This window comes from Rana temporaria, chromosome 1, assembly GCF_905171775.1.
Source record: "Rana temporaria chromosome 1, aRanTem1.1, whole genome shotgun sequence".
Lineage (NCBI taxonomy): Eukaryota > Metazoa > Chordata > Amphibia > Anura > Ranidae > Rana > Rana temporaria.
The window spans coordinates 441,820,362-441,843,882 of NC_053489.1; the positions used below are offsets into that span (position 1 = coordinate 441,820,362).

Sequence of the window (23,521 nt, forward strand, 5' to 3'; positions counted from 1 at the left end):
TAGACGTGGGTGGGGGGTCCGATCGGGACCCCCCCCGCGACTTGCGGCGGTCGGGTCCCCTCGGGGAGCGATCCGGGACGACGGCGCGGCTATTTGTTTATAGCCGCTCCGTCGCGATCGCTCCCCAGAGCTGAAGAACGGGGAGAGCCGTATGTAAACAAGGCTTCCCCGTGCTTCACTATGGCGGCTGCATCGATCGAGTGATCCCTTATATAAGGGAGACTCGATCGATGACGTCATTCCTACAGCCACACCCCCCTACAGTTGTAAACGCACACTAAGGGAACACAAACTCCTACAGCGCCCCCCTGTGGTTAACTCCCAAACTGCAACTGTCATTTTCACAGTAAACAATGCAATTTAAATGCATTTTTTGCTGTGAAAATGACAATGGTCCCAAAAATGTGTCAAAATTGTCCGAAGTGTCCGCCATAATGTCGCAGTCACGAAAAAAATCGCTGATCGCCGCCATTAGTAGTAAAAAAAAAAAAAATTGATAAAAATGCAATAAAACTATCCTCTATTTTGTAAACGCTATAAATTTTGCGCAAACCAATCGATAAACGCTTATTGCGATTTTTTTTACCAAAAATAGGTAGAAGAATACGTATCGGCCTAAACTGAGGAAAAAAAAAATTATATATGTTTTTGGGGGATATTTATTATAGCAAAAAGTAAAAAATATTGAATTTTTTTCAAAATTCTCGCTCTATTTTTGTTTATAGCGCAAAAAATAAAAACCGCAGAGGTAATCAAATACCACCAAAAGAAAGCTCTATTTGTGGGGAAAAAAGGACGGGAATTTTGTTTGGAAGCCACGTCGCACGACCACGCAATTGTCTGTTAAAGCGACGCAGTCCCGAACTGTAAAAACACCTTGGGTCTTTAGGCAGCATTATGGTCCGGTCCTTAAGTGGTTAAGGACTGCGCAGACGCAAACTTTCCGACGGAAATCTCCAAACTGCATCCAGCCGGCATCCAGGGCGACGTGGATTTTGAGGAAAGTGGCCAGTCGGCCTCACGTCCTCGCTTCGCTTGGACGGCTCGCTACGCTCGCTCGGCCTCCTGGCTCTTTTTTTAACATCCTCCAATCCACGTGGATGTTAAAGAATGAGCCTGGATGCCAGGCGAGGTTCGGAGATTTCCGTCGGCAAGTTTGCATTCCTATCTGATTGACAGGCTTTCCGACCGTCACATACTACGCGTCACGAGTTGCCGAAAGAAGCTGAACGTCGGTGTGCAGGCGCCGTATAGAGCCGCACCGACGTTCGGCTTTTTTCGGCAACTCGTGATGCGCTGTATGCGACGGTCGGAAGCCTGTTAATCAGATAGGAACGCCCAGTCCCGCACAAGACATACCCGGAAGCGGCGGTGAAATACGGTATGTACGAAAAAAAAAAACAAAAAAAAAAACAGCTGATTGTCGTTAGGACAACTCGGCTGAATGTAATGTTAAAAAATTATTTTTGGGTGAACTCCCGCTTTAAGGACAAGTCACCGGCCGAGGTTCAGAGATTTCCATCGGCAAGGATTGCGCCTGCGCAGTCCTTACAGGAACCATCTGGATAGGGGAACCTTAACGACAAGTCACCGACCTTGCCAAAGTTGCAACAATGTTAAACTCCAAAGTCGTGCAACTTTGGATGACAGGTTTTCTTTACACCCGCTTACTCCTTCGATGACAATAGAGGAGAGCTCTGTTCATGGTGCAGTCCCGGTGTGCGGCCGGTAGGTGTCAGCAGTGACACTGTGCGGTATACGGTATGAGGAGGCGGGGTGAGTCACGGAGGGAGAGTCTGGCCGTTTGATTGGCAGACAGTGCGTCCCTGTTACAATGGTTACAAGAAGCAGCCCCGTACTGGAACACACGCAGTAACGCAACAAAGAGGGAAGTGCACAGGGACATGGAAAGTGTGAGGGAGAAGCTCCTGAGCCGTCTTCCTTCTTAGTTGTGTCCTCCTGGAAGTTTGGAGCTCCGTGTGTGGCCGTGCTATGGGCTGCGCTCCCTGACTCTCCGCTCCCTGACTCCCTCCTCACCTCAGGGCCGACCATAGAAGAAGATGCTGATGGTGGTGCCCGGCTGGAGACTGTATTATCTTACTACTACTAGTCCAGTGACGTTGTAGAGCCCGGAATAATAATACACAGGGTACAGGAGTCACCCCAGGGCGAGGTAAGTCATGTGTGAGGGGTATGGGGGAGGAGGAGGGGGTAAGTTTACCTCACAAGCACTCCCTGCTCTGGCCATAACACAGACCTGTTGCTGCTCAGCTGGCCTCTAGGTTTCTTGTCACATACAATGTCAGTGTTTTATTATTTCTGTGCCCCTAATTGATTTTACAATCCCATCCTATCATGTAGATTCAAACACCAAGGCCCTGGTCACATCTCGCGATTTGGAATTGTGGGCATAATCGCCGCCATCTCAAGTCGTAGCGCTTTTGGGTGCCGATTCTGGTGTGGTACTTGTCGAGTGGCAAACTGGACCTTTCAAAAACCACGTGAAGCTTGTGGCTCAAAAAAGCAGCAGCAGTTCTTTTTTGGGCAACCCTATGCGACACTTTCTAAATCGCTCAATCAAAATCGCAAGCGGGAACGCATTGAAAGTGTCAGTGCAGCCTGTGGTGGCCATACACACTTCAGTAAATGATCAATTTCTCTTGTGATCAATAAAGATAACCAATCTATAGTTGACAGGCCATTCGATCAATACGCCACACACAGGGAAGCGGATTTCTATCGGCCGGATACGATTTGTAAGGTATCGATCCCATCTCTGTTTTTCCAGCACGTGATCTCATAATCGGATCCATCGAAATTCAATTTGTATTCATGAGCAAAGTATCTCAGGACTGCCAATCAATGCAAAACGATCAAAACTTTTCCACACTGTCTAATCCACTCGGTTTGATCAAGTCCAATCTAAATGAAGCCAAATCGGTAATGTTGGGGCTACTCGGTTGCTTGCAGATTTGATTGAATCGCACATCAATTGGATAATGCAATCCGGGCCAGTTCACATGATAGCAGCCCACAGTCCAGATGCCATCACCTTTAAGCCCTGGTTCACACTGGGTACGATTTGGAACGATTTGAGATGCGATTTGACATGTCAAATCGCATCTCAAATTGGCGGCAATGGCACTGTCCTAATCAGTGCGACGCCGCATCTGCGATTTCAAAAAGTAGTTCCTGTACTACTTTTTGCGATTTCGGGCCGCGATTTACATTTACATTTTACCGCGATTTTGAATTCGCAGCAGTGTGAACCTAGGCTCAAGCGGAAACTTCAGTTTGTTTTTTCTCAACTTTTCATCTATTAAATCTTTGGCCCTTGTTGTTTTAACTCTGGATAGTCCTTCTTTTTTTTTTTTTTTTTTTTTTCTGCCAGTAAATACCTTATAAAGCCCACTTCCTGTTTCTTGTCTTGTAAAAAGCCTAGGCCTATGCCATCTTGCACAGTTCTCACTCTCGTGAGAGTTTGCCAGGAAGGGCCGGTTGATGAGTCATAAGAGGGCCAATGAGAGCTGGAGGTGTGCCTCTGTGTAATTCCAGGAAGTGAACTTCAGCTGCCCACAGTTAAAAAGGTTGCAGCCAGACTTAGTGAAGGAAGATTTCTGCAGCATATTTGGCAAGTACAGAATCACAGTATATATAAAATAATATGCAAAGTGGTTGGAGGGAAGCTTCAGAATGGCAAAGATGTTTTTATTACAGATTACGTGAGCAGACTGCAGTTCCTCTTTAAAGTGATATTAAAGAGGAACTGAATTACTTGGCATGTAATTTTTTTTGAGGGGGGGAGTGGGGGCTTCAGTAGGAGTGGGACATCCTGTCCCACTTCCTCCTTCCGCCCAGGGAACGCTTAGGCTATACGTCATATCGCCTACGGCAGCCCCTCCCTGTAGGCGATCGCCTGGGACACGCGACAGGTCTCAGGCGATCGTCTGGCCACTCACAGAGCACAGCGCCGCTCGCGCATGCGCAGTGAGTCCCCGGCCGTGAACCCGAAACTGTCACGGACGGGTGCCCACACTAGGAATGAAGACGCCGGCCGGAGAGGGGGGGAGAGGAGAGGAGCGGAGCTGGAACGTGGAGCAGGTGAATGTCTGTTTATTAACAGCCAGCAGCTACACTTTTTGTAGCTGCTGACTTTTAATAAACATAAAAAAAGCCTGGAACTCCACTTTAATCTTAATACATAGAATGTATTAAAGGGATTGTAAAGGTTTGTTTTTTATTTTCTAAATAGTTTCCTTTAACCACTTAACGACCGCCGCGTGTACATATACGTCCACAGAATGGCACGTACAGGCAGATGGGCGTACCCGTACGTCCCTGCCTAGACGTGGTTCGGGGGTCCGATCGGGACCCCCCCCCCCCCGGTACATGCGGCGGTCGGAAATCGTCTGGGAGCGATCAGGGATGAGGGGGCGGCTATTCGTTTCTAGCCACCCCCTCGCGATCGCTCCCTGGAGCTGAAGAACGGGGAGAGCCGTATGTAAACACGGCTTCCCCGTGCTTCACTGTGGCGGCTGCATCGAATGTGTCATCCCTTTTATAGGGAGACACAATCGATGACTTCACACCTACAGCCACACCCCCCTACAGTTGTAAACACACACTAGGTGAAACATAACTTCTTCAGCACCCCCTGTGGTTAACTCCCAAACTGCAACTGTCATTTTCACAATAAACAATGCAATTTTTAAATGCATTTTTTGCTATGAAAAAGACAATAGTCCCAAAAATGTGTCAAAATTGTCCGAAGTGTCCGCCATAATGTCGCAGTCACGAAAAAAATCGCTGATCGCCGCCATTAGTAGTAAAAAATTTTTTTTTATAAAAATGCAATAAAACTATCCCCTATTTTGTAAACGCTATAAATTTTGCACAAACCAATCGATAAACGCTTATTGTGATTTTTTTTTTTTTTTTTTACCAAAAATATGTAGAAGAATACGTATCGGCCTAAACTGAGGAAAAAATATGTGTTTTTTTTTTACATATTTTTGGGGGATACTTATTATAGAAAAAAGTAAAAAATATAGATTTTTTTTCAAAACTGTCGCTCTATAATTCGCTCTAATAATTTTTGTTTATAGCGCAAAAAATAAAAACCGCAGAGGTGATCAAATACCACCAAAAGAAAGCTCTATTTGTGGGGAAAAAAAGTACGTCAATTTTGTTTGGGAGCCACGTCGCACGACTGCGCAATTGTCTGTTAAAGTGACGCAGTGCCGAATAGCAAAACCTGGCCTGGGCCTTTAGCTGCATTTTGGTCCGGGGCTTAAGTGGTTAAAGTGGAGGTTCACCCTAAAACAATTATCTAACATTACATCCAGCATACTAATGACATGTACAGTATGCAGGTATTTTTTTTTTTCGCCGTACATACTGTTATTTTCCCCCTGGGTTCTGATTCCTGCGGGACTGGGCGTTCCTATTGAGAGGTTAGATGATTGACGTCTGGTGAAAAACTTCCCATGGCGCATAAGGCGCGTCACCAGTTTTCCGTAAATAGCCGACTTGCCAGTCGGCTCTATATGGCGCCTGCGCAGTCAGCTTTACACGGCGGGCGCAGGTGCCGTATAGCGCCCTATAGAGCCGACTCGCAGGTCAGCTATTTACGGAAAACTTGTGGTGCGCCATGGGAAGTTTTTCACCAGACGTCAATCATCTAACCTCTCAATAGGAACGCCCAGTCCCGCGGGAATCGGAAGCCGGGGGGGGGGGGAGAGAAATAACAATATAACGGTATGTACGGCGGAAAAAAAAATACCTGCATACTGTACATGTCGTTAGTATGCTGGATGTAATGTTACATAATTGTTTTAGGGTGAACCTCCACTTTAAGCTAGTGCATTGTTGGTCCGCTTACCTTCTCTTTCGATTTCCTTTCTAAATGTGTTTTTGTTTTCTTTGTTTTCTTTGTCTGAATTTCTCACTTCCTGTTCCTCCTCAGTAAGCTGTTCTGGCTGACTAACCCTCAGCCAGATGATTGGGTGAAAGCTTACTGAGGAGAAACAGGAAGTGAGAAATTCAGACAAAGAAAAAAACATTTAGAAGGAAAAGGTAAGTGAACCAACAATGCACTAGCTTAACGGAAACTATTTAGAAAATAAAAAACAAACCTTTACAACCCCTTTAAGATAAAAAGCTAAAAAAAAACTTCTACCTTTTGAACCACTTCAGCCCCAGAAGGATTAGCCTCCTTAATAACCACGCCATTTTTTTTTGCGATAAAGCACTGTGTCGGTTTACCTGACAATTGCATGGTCATGCAACGCTGTACCCAAACAAAATTGACGTTTGTTGACTTGCCTTAAACGCCCAATTCTGGCATGCTTGCCTAGTTTAGGGTGATGTCATCAGAATTCAGGGATAGCTGAGGGTCGCAAACACCTAGGGAATGTGCTCCGGAACAGTTTTTGAACATATCTTTGTGAGATTCATAAACCCAAACTCTCCTAGGATTCCACAGTAAGACCTAGTAAATGGCACCAACACACAATAAGTGGCTGAGAGTCTGGATGAGGAGCTGCCCATACACTTTTTAGATTGGGCTGAATGAAAAAATAATCAAACTGGTTCATCCATCCGTGCTGTACAGTGAGGATGGATGAAGCCCCCTGGTGGCGACTTTAAAGATGCATGAGCAGCAGCTGCATCTGATTGGATATTAAGCGGTTCTTCACCCTAGAAACAAATAATTAAAAGTCAGCAGCTACGAATCCTGTAGCTGCATACTTATAATAATAGGATGCTTTGAAAAGCCAGTGCAAAAGGGGGGAGAAGGCAGACTAGCAGAACATGCCTTTTTGGGTGAAGTTTTGCTTTAAGCTGGCCATAGATGCGGGTTGATAAAAAAAAAAAAAAAAAAAAAATCAGATACACCAAACACCCTTTCAGCCACCCACTTGATGTTTTTGGGAGAATCTCTCCCGCTTAACTCCCAAGGAGCTTACAATCCTAAAGTCTCTATCTTGCCTACATAAGTATACAAATACTAGGGCCGATATAGACACCAGTCGCATTGCACAGGTATGGTCCAGCATCGTCCTAAGGATTGTATATGAGTATTTTTTTGTGTCTGTTCCCTACTGCAGTAGGTATTATTCATTTGGAACCACTATTCAATATGATGATAGGAGTTAAAAGTCAAAAAAGTAGTTTTAAAAAAAATACCATGACAACTATTTGATACACAGGGGTTTGTTTACTAAGGTTGTAGAGTGAAAAAATCAGGCTCACTTCTGCATAGAAACCAATGAGCTTCTAACCCCAGCTTGTTCATTTAAGCTTTGACAATAAAACCTGGAAGCTCATTGGTTTCTATGCAGAAGTGAGTCTAATTTTGCACTCTCCAGCTTTAGTAAATCAACCCCATAGTCTTAGCAAACTAAATGTCATCAACTTGGGGACTAGATCTATGTTGTGACACTTTCTTGATGAAGTTTGCAACTTTAGTCTGAACTGAAATAAAATGCACTTAAAGCGGTGGTTCACCCTAAATTGTCACTTTTGCTCAATCAAACTGCTAGTAATAGACAGTAAATAATCCGTTGTGTTTTTTTTTTTATCTCGATCCTTACCTTTTTAATGCTGTCGTCTCTGTGCTGTCAATCAAAATCCCCCGCGGGAGTGGGCGTGTATGTTCCTTTTCCCGGACCAGCGCTGTGTCTCATGACAGTCCCAAGAGACGCGCTGTTGCTTTAATCCCGCGATATCTCGCCGGTCATGTGACTCGGCAAGCGGGCGGCAACGAAATCTCCACTGCACACTGGGGAGCAATCTCTCATAGTTTAATATGAGAGCAGCAGGAGGGAGGAGGGGGGTTGCGGGCACTGACACAGGGGCAGACAGCACACTGCACATGCGCGGGATAGAGCCCCAGCATTCACCGCATCCCGGAAATAAACAGTGGTGGGCTTCAGGAGTGCCCACAAACAAGATGGAAACGTCCATCGATCGGTTTTATAAAGTATCCTTTTTCGGGAAATCGGAATGATCGCGGCTGTATATACAGGACTGGTGAGTACAACATTAGTTATATTAACAGCGGAAGAATAATATTTAAAAAAAAAATCGTATTCCCGCAGAACCACCGCTTTAAGACTCTTCTTGCACATGGTCGTAAAGCCGAGCGCATGGGTGTACAGTGTAAAATACGTCTCTTGTTGTGGCGCCTGGGAGCTACAGCCGCAGTGCATTTTAGCCCATAGGACTACATTACAGAAAACGCTGTGCGCACATAACTGATGGAAATCGGATTTACTCATGTGTAGGGACGTGTTTTTCAAAACGTAACATTTTATGCTTCTTGGTGCCACAACAACAGATTTTACACTGTATGCCCATACGCGCGACTTTACAGCCGTGAGCAAGAGGCCTCAATTAGGAACTATTCTAGAAAGCAGCCTGTTAACACTTTCAGGGCAGATCAGCTCAGCAGATTGAAGGCAGATGCTCTGTACTGATAATCTAGCTGAGCTCTGAACCTTATGACATAGCGGGCTGTGAAACCCGATTTGGTTTTCAGGTCTGTGTATTCATTGGAAGAGGTTGCAGATTGTGGAGGTTAGATCCTGGATTTGTTTTTACTTCAACTTTTTTCCTTTAACACTGTGGTTTGCAAATGGCACCCCCTCCACTTTAAGCCTCTTGTTTGTTTTGAAGGGTCTTTTCCTTTTGGTTTCTGATGATGCTCCCATCCCCCACAGATACTCATCTAAATAGGGGCACTTCAGTTAGAACAAGCAGGAAAGCACCTAGCTATATTTGCATGTTGGTGTTTTTTGTTTTCATACATTTTTTATTTTAATTGGCATGTTAGTAATTTTATTTGTGTTTTTTCAGTTTTTGTAAATATTGGATGTCAACGCAATATTGTAAAGCCAGCCATGCATGGCATCAAAATTCGGCCCGTTCAGCAAGGCTGGCTGAATTTCGATCCATGTATGGGCAGGCTGGTTGTACAGAAGTGAATTTGCTGATCAAAAAACTGTTTCGTGTTTTTTTTGTTTTATTGAAGTGTATTTTTTCCCCAGAAATTGCATTTGAAAGACCGCTGGGCAAATACAGTGTGACACAAAATATTGCTGCAATTGCCATTTTATTCCCTAGGGTCTCTGCTAAAATATATATAATTTTTGGGGGTTCCAGGTAATTTTCTAGCAAAAAATATTGATTTTTAACTTAAACAAGTTTTAGAAAAAGATTAAGACCCCTTTTGGCGGACTTGAACAGGCGCTCCATGCTTGTCTATGGAGCATCGGATGTCAGCGGTGACCATGTCCACTGACATCCGATCTGCTAAAATCAGACTGATGGCGATACGTCTCCATCCATCCTGGTGGATTGGATCGGGTGAGATCTGATTATAACGGACCTGCTGTCCGATCTCTCCATAGACAAGCAGCCACGCTCGACAAGCCCCTCCCCGCTCAGTGAGCAAAGGAGGGACCTGTTATCCACCGGCTCAGCGGAGATCAACGGAGAGAACTCCCTCTGAGCTGGTGGACGCTGCTGACGGATCCGTCCCTGTGTGGAAGGGGCCTTAGACTTTAAGTAGTTAAACGTCCTGCATTTACACACAGAAGTTTGTTCCAAGAAGGAAGCATTGGTTACAATGTTTCCTGTTAAAAACATGGCCGACTGCCCGGATATTTTCTTTTGACAGCTGAGTGAGCAGATAAGTCTCTCCACTTGTTACATGAAAGAATTGGCAAACTGCATTGGAGATCGTCAGGGGGGTTAAATAGAGATCACGATTTTTTAACGATTAATTGTGCAGCTCTAACAACCAGCCTGTTGAGTTTTCCCTGAACAATCAGTGCCGCTGGCAACACTGATCAGTGTTATCTGACAGGGGGAAGGCACCCCACTGTCAGAATACAAAGCCTCACCAAGAGTGATTCCCCTCTCCACCTAGATTTCGGTTGAAAAATAAATAACATAATGTAAGGCCAGTTTAAGTAGTTATATTTTGCTTTAGATGCGTTCCCAAATGTTTATGGAAACCAGCTAATCCAAACGAAACTTGAGATAACAAATTGTCCTTTTGATATATTGTGCCATTTTATTTTTGGGGGAAATACGGTACTTAAAATGGAAGTATGGGTTTGGGCCAAGCCCCCCCTCATCATACTTATGGTACCCAGGTGGATGCTGCATCTGTGCCCCGATGCCTCTACACTGGGAACCGAGCGATCAAAAATCACAGACGGCTTGGTTCTCACAGCTCCCTGAGCAGAGAGCTGGTGACTGTGAATCAGCGTCTCTCCTCTCTGCTCTTCCACGCTCATTGCGCTGAGCGATGGAGGGGTGGGGAGCGGCCATCTCAGGCTTTCAGCGGATCGCTGAGATGGGCGTCAGTCCAGACACCTGGCGGATCCAGACTTTATTGTCGTGATGATACGATGCCTGGACTGATTTCTGTATTGTCAGCAGAGAGCTCAGGCTGGACTTCTCCTTTTTATGTAGTTGTCACCATATACAGTATATATTGCAATCTGACCACACAATCTTTGTACAATAAGCTTTAGATTTACCAAAACTATGTAATATGAGGACCAACCTAATCTATCCAATCTGTATCCAGTCAGACAGACACTTGCAACACATAGTTGTGGATAGATCTAGGGGCCCTTTCACACACATCATAAACTCATTGACTTACAAAATGGAAGCTGGTTTAAAAAAATAAATAAAAAAATAACTGCTTTATGCTGGGTTCACACTGCTGTGAATTCTTTTGCAAATTTGAGCTGTTGCGATCGCTCTTAATTCGCAAGTCATTTAAAATAACATTGTTTTCCATTAGTGGCTTTCACATCAGTGCGGTGCGATTCTAAGCTGCGGGAAAGATCTGTGTGCGATGCAAATTCAGCTCTATAGACTGGCATTCCCTGAAATCGCGGCCGTGAAATTGCACAATTTTGAGTTCGCAGCAGTGTGAACCTAGCCTAAAAAGTAAGGTTCACCTTTACAAAAAAACTGCCTATGCAGGTAAGGGATGTTTGTAGATTAAAACCAATTGTGCAACTCTGACTAAGGGCCAGTTCACACCCAACGCAGTTCCGTACAGTTTCGTGTGCATTTTTTCTGCACTAAGGGCCAGTTCACACCAGACGCAGTTCCGTACAGTTTTGTGTGCATTTTTTCTGCACAAAATGCATGCACAGTGTCTTCCATGTATTCCCATGGCTCTAGTTCACACCATGCAGTCTGCTTCCGGTGCAGAAACTGACTGCATGGTGTGAATTAGAGCCATGGGAATACATGGAAGACACTATGCATGCATTTTTAGTGCAGAAAAAAAATGCACACGGAACTACCTCTGGTGTGAACTGGCTCTAAAGATAAATACCTTTTTGATATAGGTATATCTACATACCTTCTCTTTTTTTTTTTTTTTTTTTTTGAAGCCTGAATAGAGTACTCCCAGGACGTTGCTCACCTCCCCCATCACAAGAGTGAGCTCTTTCTGATTCAAACCCCCTCACATACTCTTTCTCTCCCCTGATGCAGTAGCTCTGAGCTCAGCATTTGAGAACTCACTGCCGTGATGGTGGAGGTCATCGGTAATGACTAGGCCTCACTTGGCAACGTCCTGGGAGTATACCAGTCAGGCTCCATAAGGTATGTAAATGGCCTACACCTATAGCAAGGGCTTTATTCAACTTTAGTCAGAGCTGCACAGTTTTGTTTTTATCTACAGATGCCCCTTATCTGCATAGGCAGTTTTGTGGTAAAGGTGAACTATCACTTTAAAGATGCAGCGTGCAGTACTTTTCAATGCACAGAGTGTAAAGAGTTCCATAGGATTTAAAGGTATGCATTTTTGTTCTGCTTTTAAACACCAGAAATGATTAATGCGGTTGAATCGATACGTACGTTCTTATCACTTTAATATTATACAAGATTTATATCTAGTTTGCGCAGTGCTTTACAATATAAGGTGAATCAGTACAGTTATAATACAGAAGGATTAGGAGAGCCCTGCTTGTGGAGCATACAGTCTAAATGGGAGGGGGAGGTGGTACAAAAGGTAATAGCTCTAGGGGATTATCTGATGGAGGTGGCTGAAGTACGGTTTTTAGTTGGAGGTGGGGTAGGCTTCCCTGAATAAATTAGTTTTCAGGGATCGCCTAAAGGCAGACAATTTAAGGGATAACTAGAAATATATGACTAAGGCTTGGTCATACATTGTACAATTTTTAGATTGACCGACACCAAATAATATAAGGGCTAAACCTTAACACTTTTAATTTGTATGGAATAATGCACTACATAGTTAACAGTAAATCTTAAAGAAATTGAATAGGAAAATGATATAATGTATGGTCAGCCATAGGCATACAGTATGAATTTCTTTCCTGCAACCATCGGTTTCCCCATCAACACAGACTGTGCTGACAGGGGAACCAGAAATTTGTCTTCTCATGGTGGGGGAAGCCATCCCTACAGGGATAAGACAGTGATTATCGCTGATGGCTATAGCAGCCACAAGCAAACCGGGCAGGCAACATGATACATGGGGTCTACTAAACATATTGCATCTAAACCTATTGCCCAAATCATTCATTTCACTCTTCCCAAGCCCTCCCGCTCTCTAATGCCACGTACACACGATTGGATTTCTGATGGGATAAAATCCGATGGAATTTTTCATCGGAATTCCGATGAAGCTGACTTTCATCAGTCTTGCATACACACTATCAGACTAAATTCCGACCGTGCCAAAACGCGGTGACGTAAAACACTATGACAAACCGAAAAAAATGAAGTTCAATGCTTCCGAGCATGCGTCGACTTGATTCTGAGCATGCATGGATTTTTCTCTGATGGATTTCCACACAGACGAACGTAATTTACTATCGTTTTTTTTTTTCATCTGAAAATTTTAAAACATGTTCTACACACGATCGGTTTCTCAGATGAAAAAAGTCCATCTGCCTTTTTTTCATTGGAAAAAACGATCGTGTGTACATGGCATAACTCCCTCGTTCCCTCCTCCCATGCTCACCTCAAGGACTTTTTCAGAATATCTCTTATTTTCTGGAACTTCTTAGGCCAGCCATACACAGTTCAAATCTCAGCCAGTTCAGCATGACCCACCTAGTAATGGTAAAGGTGGTTCATGCTGAACTGGCCGAGATTTGAACTGTGTATAGAAAATAAGAGATTCTGAAGAAGTCCTTGAGGTGAGCATGGGAGGAGGTAACGAGGGAGTTGGAGAGTCGGAGGGCTTCGGAAGAGTGAAATGAATGATTTGGGCAATATGTTTAGATGAGGTTGGTGATGTAGCTGAGGGGGCAGTGTTGTGGCTTGTTTGTAAAATGTTGTTAGTATTTTGAATTTTATATGGTGGGGTATGGGAAGCCAGTGAAGGGACTGGCAGAGAGGAGCAGCAGCCACAGGTCGCTTAGTAAGGTGGGTCTAGCAGCTGGGGGATGCAGGCCAGCAAAAGGGGAGTTGCAGTAGTCAAAGTGGGAGATAACCAGGGAGTGAATCAGTTGTTTTATAATGTCGTTGGTTCAGCGATTTCTGGAAATGTTACAGAGAATAAGGCGGCAAGATTTAGCCAGTGATTGGATGTGGGGCCTGAAGGAGGGGTTAGAGTCTAGGATTACACCTAGCACTCTGGTGTGCATGGAGGAACTGATAGTTGTGCCATTGATCTCAATAGTAAAGTCAAGAGGGGAGGAGGAAATGATGAGCTTGGTTTTAGGCAGACAGTTTGTGAAAGTGGTGTGACATTCATACTGATATGTTGCTCTGTAAATTAATGATATTTGAGGAGATCGAGGGGGTGATCTGAGGAGTAGAGAGTTTGATAGCTCTGGGTGACGTTGGCGCAGAGGTGGAATCACCAGAGGTTATCTACTGGCCCAGAGAAGAGGTGTAGAGAGAGAATAGAAGGGCCCAAGGACAGAGCCAGAAAAAAAGAGGAATAGAGAAGATGGGTGACACTGATAGGTGGGAGAACCGGGAAAGAACAGAGTCGTGGAGGCCAAGGGCGGAATTTAAAGAAAAGGAGTGGGTGGTTGGCTGTATATTGAAATATGACATCTAGGTTCATTCTACATTCAAGTTGCAGGGCTAGACAAAAACTTTCAAACAAAATTACTTAAAGTGGTTGCAAAGGCTCATGTTTTTTTACCTTCATGCATTCTATGCATAAAGGTAAAAAACCTTCTGTGTGCAACACAGAGCAGGTAATTATTACATGTTTGTTTATTTTAAAAAAATCTGCCTTTTTAATAAATTTAATTCAGTTATGGCAAGAAAGAATTCTTACAGTTGATTTTTCATAATTTCCATACAAATGAAAATCTCAAAGGATAATGTACAATCGGATTTTAAGTGTGATGAACCTTATAATGGTCTGACATAAGGTTTCAGGCTTCACTTGTTGCATGTCTCATATATTTTGTAGCTCAGGATGCTACCATTACTGATGATGCTCTGCTTTGTCTACTCAGTCTGAAATCCGATAGAGGTCAGGATTCTGGGCTGAAATGCAGAGCAAATGTTAGTGATATTTGACTTTAGTTTGCATTTTGTGTGCCTTGGGTCAGTTCAGAGATGACCTTTGTTATACTGTAACTGCCCCCCTGTCAGAACACAATAGCATAGCAGGGGAGATTGCTGTACTAACTTTGTATTGTTAGTACAGTGGCTCCTGAGCTGTCAGTTTTTTTTCATTCCGACCTATGGGTTGAACAGAAAAAAACGACTAGTCTGTACAATGTCTAAAGCAGGTTGAATGCAAAACATTTTTACTAGGCCTCCTTTTTGTTTTATGGGTTCCCTTTATACTGGTTAACCGCTTCTTGACCACCCATTTACTGCTATAGGGTGACTGCTCTGTATATAATTATAATGTATGCGATTCTGGGTGGCTCGCTACCGCTGTGATTTTTAGATAGCAGGAGCTGATTGGCGGGTTCCGCCGGCACCTGCTGATTGTTCGTTGCACTGACAGAATCCCAGTCTGCCTATTTAAACAAGGCAGATTGTTATTCTGTGAGTACAGAAGACCTGTATCCTGTGTTTCTGTGAAGCAGAAACACGATTCAAGTCTTTCAGTAGCACCTCCCCCACTACAGTGAAACATTAGCTAGGCACACAGTTAACTCCTTTGATAACCCCTTCCCAACCAGTGTCATTAGTACAGTGATAGTGCATATTTTTAGCACTGATCAGTGTATTGGTGTAACTGGTCCCCAAAAACGCGTTAGTTGGTGTCCAATTTGTCCACCGCAATATCGCAGTCCCACTATAAGCTGCTGATCGCCACCATTACTAGTAAAAATATTCTATAGCTTGCAGACGCTGTAACTTTTGCGCAAACCAATCAATATACACTTAATGGTATTTTTATTTTTTTAACCCAAAATACATGTAGCAGAATACACATTGATGAAGTGTGTGTTTGTTTGGTGTTTTTTTTTTTTTTTTTTTTTTTTTTTTTTATGTGTTTTAGAGCAGAAAGTAAATATTATTTATTATTATTATTTTTTCAAAATTGTCAGTCGTTCTTTGTTTTTAGCGCAAAAAAAAAAAAACCGCACATATGATCAAATACCACCAATAGAAAGCTCCATTTGTGGGGAAAAAATATAAATTTTATTTGGATACAGTGACGCAGTTCTCATTTAAAACAATACAGTGCCGTATCGCAAAAAATAGCCTGGTAAGAAGGGCAGGGGTAAACCTTATGGAGGTGAAGTGGTTAAACATGTCTACAAACACAGTCTGAGTGCCATTGTGTATGCACCGTAAAAAAATAATAAACTTTTACTTATGTTAGGCTGGGCTGAAATCCATAGATTCCCCAATCGACTAGAAACTCCACCCGCCGGTGTCAGAATGCTGACACAGTCATTGCATCTAATTGGCTGAAGTCACTATTTGCCTAAATTTGGCGTGTGTGCTTAGATTTAGCAGGTACCCGCTCTCATTCCCGCCCTTATCACCTAAGAACAGCCTACCCTGCCCAAAACCTTTTTGGCACGTCACAGGTTCCAGAATGCTGTATGTCTATTCACAAAACACAGCATGACTCACGCATGTGCAGTAGGAAGCTGGCTGTGATCCTGTAAAGAGGCACAGTTGGCTTCCCTTAGTAAACACGCCAGTGTCGGAGACCTGAAGTCTGGGGAACAATGGCGCTGGACAGGTAAGTGTCTTTTTTTATTTTTTATCTAAAGCCAGCAGCTACAGTATTTGTAACTGCTGACTTTAAAATGTTTTATTTTTGTTAAGACTGAAGAACCCCATTTAAGCGCATGTGGCTGCACCACAACAGCCAAGCAAAACAAGTGTGTTGGTGCTGCAACCTTCCCACATCAAAGCTCCGCCCGGTGCTCAGACCTTGAGGCTGCTGACACCATGGCTAAGGACTAACGTCCGAAACGCGTAGAATGTTTTACAGCTCTGTACATGTATTTAATAAAGGAATACTATTTTGGATGTCATCCGGAGTGTAACTGAACCCTTAGAGGTGTTTATCAAACAACATAGCAGCAAAATTTCACACACACTGGATTTTCTCCTTTAGTAAAGTATATGCAGCAGTTGTGTATTTCTGAACCCTGTGCCTGGAATTCTGGGCAACAAGGAGCCAGATTTGTATAGGTCTAATACAGATTTAGCACCGTAGATGAGATGGATTTTTACTCTAAACCACAAGTGAGACGCAAGGCCTGGGCCAAATCCAGCCTGCCAGGCCTTGTCATGTGGCCCATGCACCCAGTTTTTCAGTCGGAGCGTGGTGGAACGCTATTCCGCCACCGCCGGCTCTTACAATCCGCTCCTGCTCCCTTCTGTCATTTGTAAACACAGAAGCCTTGTGTTTTTTTTTACGAGGGACAGCTTTGCTCTCAGCTGCTCCCAGAGCTAACAGATCCATGCACACACTCATGGCGGGGACAGATGTCCAAAATCTGAGAGAAAGAACTATCTCCCTGCAAGGAGAGTCAGGGCAGCCTACATAGAGAGGTAATCGTGTCGTGCGAGGTAAAAGCGCAATGTGAGGATGCTTTGAAGGTGGTCGGGGGTTCCTTACTGTGTATAGTGCACTCCTAAACTCTGTACGTAGGACACCCCTGAACCCTGCACTCTGTAGCCGAGACACCCCAGATACAACTGGCCTTTTGTTAAGCAGTGACTTGCTGTACGGAAAAATGTATTTATATCGCCTATTTTACTTTTGACCACATCCTACATTTATTGTATTGGTCTGTTTACTAACACAGGTGCATCAGATATCAATTAACGTTTATCACAGGAAAGCAGCCGTGTTTTATTGGGCCTATAGCACATGCAGAAGGAAGTCACACACCAATGATGTCAGTTCACATACAACTTTAATCAAATTGGACAACTCTGGCCAGGTTATTCCACCCCCCCCCCCCCCCCCCTTCGCAGCTGCACGTGCACAAAGGGGCAAGGATGCTCCTGACTTAGGAGACTTAATATTGCCATGATGCCGTATTAGGTCAAATATGTCAAAACAAGCATCCCTGCCCCTTTGTATATGATGCAGGGAACGCTATGGCCGCAGTTGATTGGAAAGCAGGGGTGACAGCTTCCTTTGTGTTTGGTCCAAACCTAAATTCATTCCTAATCTGTATTGGCAATGTTTGTATCCAATTTCAAAATACCCCAAAGAGCTGCCCGTTGCCCAAAGCAACCTGAGTGCTAGATGGTTCATCATATAGACTTTTTAGAACATGAAACCCACAGTATATGTATTCTTTGTTATAGTAAAAAACATATATTATTGTGTGGGATATCTATACCCAGTTCAGCATCTGTTGCACTGGGATAAAGCTTGAATTTGTGTAATTTGATAAACGCATACATAGTGTACAGTAGTTGTGCTATCTTTTATTTTTTTACCTTTTTTCTCACTGTTTAAACAGGAAGGAGTAGATTTTAGTTCCTTAGTTTCTAGATATTAACATAATCTGAACGGCACTGTCGCCCATTCATTGCTAATAGGGAAGGTGCTGTTTCTTTGTGACACAGGAAGATCATTACGAATCGTACAATTAAAATCACTCCCTTGGAACTTGCACCTGACTAAACACCTCCTCCCTTCTCTGGCCTAGATATAAGGAAGGTACTTGTGACTCATTCAATCAAAACTATGGAGTATTGCCCTTCTATTATATTCTCATGTATGTGTAATATAGCCATCTTCTCCATCTTGTCATTACAGATTTTTCTTTTGCATTGCTTTAGCAGTGGCTGTACGCTGTAAAGTGATTAGTCACCTTAAGCTGGAGGCACAGATGGACATGTTTGTCTGATAATTTTCTTGTATTTTTAACTGACTAATTATGTGAAGTGTATGCCCTGGTTACGGTGGGCTTAACATCGTCATTAATCACTTCAATACCATGCACTTTCACCTGCTTCCTGCCCAAGCCAATTTTGAATAATTGCGTGCCCATGCAAACCTGTACCCATATGAAATTTTTATTTCACACAAATGGATCTTTCTTTTTTTGGTGTTTTAATCACCCCTAAATTTTATTTTTTATTTTTTTGCTAAATAAACAAAATCATTTTGACAAAAGAACACAATTTTCTTAAAGTGGAGTTCCACCCATAAATATAACATTACATCACTAGTTTAAAAAAAAAATCATTAGTCCTTTAAGAATTTTTTTTTTTTTTTAGATGCCTTCAAAGTGTTGTTGCTAGGCAGAATAGTTAATCTTCCCTCTTCCTGCACCTAGGTGCTTAAGCTTCACCGCACAGACTCCTGGGAATGTAGTGGGTGTAACTTTCCAGGAGTCTGTGCACTCCCCAGTCTCGAAGAATCATGTGACTTGGACACTACAGGTGCTGAAAAAACCTGATCTGAAAACTATTACATTGCTTGTGCAGCACTGAGCATGTGCGAAATCTGCAAGGCTGAAATCCAGGAAGTCATACAGTCTGGCTTCATGATGCCCACACTTAAGATGGCCCCAGTCAATTTCTATTTTATAAAGTGTCTAAATGCTGTAACAACCTAACAAAACGGACCTTAGTTTACAGACTAACTGTGTATTACAGGGGTATTTATATTTAAAAAGTGAAATTGTGGCCGGAACTCCGCTTTAATTTCTGTTTATAAAATTTTGCAAATAAATCATCTTTCTTCATAAATTTAGGCCAAGATGTATTCTGCTACATTTATTTGGTCAAAATAACTCAAAGGCAGTGTTTTTATTATTTAGGAAAGTTAAAGATTCTACAAACTGGTAAATATGTGAAAAATCATCATTCCTGATGTACTGATGGCATTCTCATTTCTTGAGGCCTGAACACACCAGGACAGTACAAATACCTCCAAGTGATCCATTTTTGGAAAGTAGACAGTATTTAGTAAGAAGCATGGAAAGTTTTTTTTTTTTTTTTGTCTTGGTCACCAGTGCAGTACAACATTATATAACTGGTGTGCCAGTGTTCAGGTTTTTTTTCTATTTTATTACATTTGTTCTCTCCCTCTCTCCACCATATGATCACTGTGACCAATCACAGAAAACCAACACAATTATACAGAATAAATTACATGAGTCAAAGCCATTCATTTTGTACAATTGTCATGTGATTTGCTCTGTCACAGCAATCACATGATACCGGCAGCAGCTAGTACACTGATCAGTCATCATGCATCTGTGGGTGACAGCTTGTGCCGCAACGCGGCCTGTGTGTGAGGCCCATTCCGGTAGGACATCGCATAACCTTCAACGTGGAACGACGAATGTCCCTCCTGCCCATCATTTCTCTATAGGGCAGGAACTGGTTAAACAAGTGTAAGATAAACAAAAACTTACACCCATATGGCTGCAGCATCGGTCTGATACTGCAGCTGTCCCCTGCTGGCTCTAAGACTAAGATCTGAGCAATCACATGACTGCTGATCACTCAGTTCTTGGTTTTCACTGAGAGTCATGACTGTCAGCTAGAGGAGTGATTATTTCCTATAGCAGTGATGGCAAATCTTGGCACCCCGGAAGTTTTGGAACTACATTTCCCATGATGCTAAATTAGACTGCAAAGTGCATAAGCACTTTAACCTTAACCTGATTCTTGTACATAACCCAGTTTTTCTACTTTAACCCTTTAAAGTGGAATTTTGAAAATAAAGTCCTGCTAGATAATTTTTTAGGCTGGCCCCTTTTGCAGGTATAGCTACTGTATGTAAAAACAAGTGTCTATACTGTCTAAAATCCAGTAATAGGATGTTTCGCCCTGCTCAGCACATGCTTGGTTGCTCTGCATTTTTATGCACTGCTGTGTTTGAGTAGAGGCCGATCTGATAACCACCTTAAAGCGGAATTAACCTCTCCTATCCTTTACAGCCAAGGAAGCTGCTTCTGTTTGATCTGCAACAGCCATGGTGCTGCACGTGATCAGTTACGACACCAGCCATTTGATGGTTTGATAGTTTGGATAAGTAAACAAGCAAATGTGACAATCCCGGCATTCCAGGAATGTAACGTGTGTTTTTTTTTTTTTTTTATCCCTTAAATCGATGGGTTTAGTTCCGCTTTATGATTTACTGCTGTTCAGGGGCTTTGGGCTTCAACAAAATGGCAGCCTCTGGAAAGAAAAAATGGGAACAATGCCGCAGGCAATTTACAGCGCACACTAATTTTGGTAGCATAATTATTAATGTGCAATGTATGTTCCTTGCTAAAGAACATTATTTTTTATCAAGTTGTTATGGGTAAAGTTTCACTTTAGTTGATGCTATTAACAAAATAAGCTGACTCTAAAGGATAAATACACTTTCACATACTAAGAGCACATTTCTGTCCCCCATCACTATAACCTTATGCATAAATATGATTCGATGATCACTGGCTTCTGATGTTGCAGCCTGTGCTATTCAGGATTGCTATTTTTATTTTTTTCTCCCATAAGCCACCATATGATGCACATTTGGCTCATTATGTTGATTTAAGTGTAGAGCCCTTCCACCTATGGTGTTTAGGGAAGATGGACTTTCCATTCAGGTTATTTGAAAAGAGCCATGTACGGTATAGCATGTACAGTCTCTGGACTCTGTAAAAGACTCTGGAGCAGTATATGTTGGAATATTAGAAGTGGGTACTTGTGAACTTTATTTAAAGTGCACAAAGGGACAATTCATTGGTGCCTCCACAAAGCAGCATGACGCCTACCTGTGTGCTATGATATAATGTTGCCTGTCTGCATGTTACTGCAGCTACATGAAGTGCACCTCTTGGCTGCATTACAGTGTGGACCGAGCACAAATGGAACAATTGTTTTCTGTGTGCCCTAGGAGTGCAGTGCAGAATAACGCCAATCACCACAATATATGTGAACAAGCCCTGAATCAACTTGTGGTTTTATCACTGTGATATATGTATTGTTTTTATTGTTTTGGTATGTATTTTATTTCTATGTTCATGCCTAAAGCAGAATGGAAGTCTCTTTGGTAAACTGGTGATGATATCCTAGTCTAGTTAGGTTTTTACAGCTCTCACTTTCTGAATCATTGTGTAAGAAGCACTTGTGTTCATCAGGACAGGGGCATGTCTGACTGGTTTGTACTACTGCACCTCATAGTAGGACTTTGGACATATCCTGCACCTATCCTCTTTATGTTCAGGTTAGGACATTTTCATAGGGCAATACAGAGCTAAACCATCCTGTACTGCTTACTACATAGGACTGACAACCAGGCTTCCTAATTAAGCTATTCTAATTCACATGCAGCATGGGAACTGTGCATGTGGGAATAAAGTTCAAAGCAGCATTCCCATGTCATGCAGTCAGCCCTGTAAGCAGAAAACTGTGTTACTAATAAAGAAGGATCACTAGTGTGTGTGACAGGAGTGTGTGCTTAGTATGTCAGTCACCTCCCCTGTGCAATACCTGCACACTGCTACAGGGCTCTCATGATACCACAAAATGGCTGGTGGGAAATAGTCACGGTCACCGGGTTGTGACAATGGCATTATAAAAACCCTCCGTCTGGCCGGGCTAATTGGTGGCTATAAATGTGTGCACAGCATGGCAGATGCCTTTTTGTACTTGTGAATTTCAAATATTGCTCTGTGTATACACTCATATTCTCAACCTGTATGCTTAAAACAGGGGTCCACTAAGATTGTATTAATCATTGGGTTAGACCAGGGGTCTCCAAACTGCGGCCCGAGGGCCGGATGTGGCCCTTTGCTAGCCTTTATTCGGCCCTTGGGCACTATTGCTCCCAACGATATGAGGCACTATTCCTCATAATGACACCAACAATGGGGCCCTATTTCTTCCACTAATAGCAATGATGGAGCACTATTCCTCCTCCTACTGTCCACCAGCACTGGGGCCATGTTTATTCTCACTGATGCTCGGCCCTTGGGGCATTTTCTACCCCCACTGGTCAGAATGCGGCCCCCATGAAGTCTGAAAGACAATAAACTGGCCCTTTGCTTGAAAAGTATGGAGACCCCTGGGTTAGACTATAGTTATACACTGGTTGTGTTTTACTATTCCTTCTTAAAATACAAGTTTGTGTATGAATCGGCCTATACATTAAAAACCATGCACTCCCTGTGTAGCTGATGTCTGAACAGTTGTTAAAAGAAAGGTTCCTGTCCTTGGTGGTGGGTGAGTCCTGAATGACCCATGAGCAGCACCACATAATGACGTAGCACTGCTCTTCAGTATTCCCCAGGTGAATGGCAGCACCATCTAGTGGTGGAGAAAATTTAGGGCAGGTGACAACGATGAAGATTTAGTTAGCGTTTTGTTTTTACTAAGGCCAGTGTATTAATAAATTTAAAAATGTGACCATGGATTGAACAAATTTTATAGTGTAAGCTAGATTTGGATAGAAAGCTTTCCTTATGTAATACTATATCGTCAGTATTTTCAAATCCCATGTAGTAATATCTGACGCTTGCTGGCCTATATTATAGGGCATGGAGCAGTGTTAAATCCCATGGCAACCAATCGGCACTCCTCTTTCATTTTGTTTTGACTGCTCCAAATTGGTTAAAGTTGAAATCTGCAGGTTGGGGAGCATGATTCTTTACACATTGTTTTGTGAAGGCAAAAAGAAAAGTGGGGGAAAAATTGTAAAAGATCTGTAGTGGATGTTTTAGTCTGCAAGGCCTGGCTTTCACAGCCTACTGGCTGGATGATAATGTGACACAGCATGCTGACGACTCACACGTAATGTTGTTGCCTAGGCAGGGCTAGCACACATGAATGCAGAAGAAAGAATGGCAAAGTAAGAGCTGTGTGACAGTATTGGATGTCAGTGGTGATGAGACAGTCTCCGGAGTCCTTGTTTCAGATGGGAAACACAAGGGCTTAGTCAGTTTCTAAGCTGCCCTACATGTTGCATTGCTGTGGGAGATCATTATAAAAAGCCAATAAAGATTTTATTTATTTCTCTAATAAGGAAAAAGTATATACTGTACAGGAGTTTTGCCTGTAGAAGCGGCTTAATGTTGCCCTGTGTGTCCATGCACATTAG

The 23,521-nt window shown here is 42.9% G+C and overlaps 1 protein-coding gene across 11 annotated transcripts in view; it reads left to right on the forward strand.

The window, feature by feature from the left end:
* The first annotated feature begins 1,805 nt into the window (after positions 1–1,805).
* The window catches only part of PTPN13 (protein tyrosine phosphatase non-receptor type 13), a 350,570-nt gene continuing 328,854 nt past the window's right edge, over positions 1,806–23,521 (forward strand). For all 11 annotated transcript variants that reach the window (XM_040326640.1, XM_040326643.1, XM_040326655.1 and 8 more), the window contains exon 1: positions 1,806–2,173. The gene's annotated coding sequence lies outside the window, so the exon portion shown is untranslated. The remainder of the gene's footprint in view (positions 2,174–23,521) is intronic.